The sequence below is a fragment of the Egretta garzetta genome, unplaced genomic scaffold, assembly GCF_000687185.1.
Source record: "Egretta garzetta isolate BGI_Z169 unplaced genomic scaffold, ASM68718v1 scaffold428, whole genome shotgun sequence".
NCBI lineage: Eukaryota > Metazoa > Chordata > Aves > Pelecaniformes > Ardeidae > Egretta > Egretta garzetta.
In genome coordinates this window covers 7,174-7,539 of record NW_009260405.1, presented here as the reverse complement: position 1 = coordinate 7,539, position 366 = coordinate 7,174, and positions in this window count along the sequence as shown.

Sequence of the window (366 nt, the reverse complement as noted above, 5' to 3'; positions counted from 1 at the left end):
CTGCCGGCTTTTGCCATCCCCCTGGCCAACCGGGGCTTCAAGCCCCTGGCGAGCCCCGGGCTGGGGCAGGGCCCCGCCGGACTCGTTGCTGTGCCCACCTGACGCCGGCCGGGGAGCGGGGCTCTGCCCCATTTGTGCTCCACACCATTAAACCGACCCCCATGACCCTTCCGGAGGGGCTTTCCCCCTTCAGGAGCCGTGCGCACGCTCCCTGGGGAAGGTGATTTTTTAATATTTTTTTATTTTTTTTGAGATGAACGGTGCTGTTTGAAGCCTTTAATGGTGTCGGTGGCGTGGTTCCCTCTCCTGGTGACCCGTGTTCCCGGCGGGAGGACGTGCCTTTCCCCTAGCTGCCCCGGTACGTCG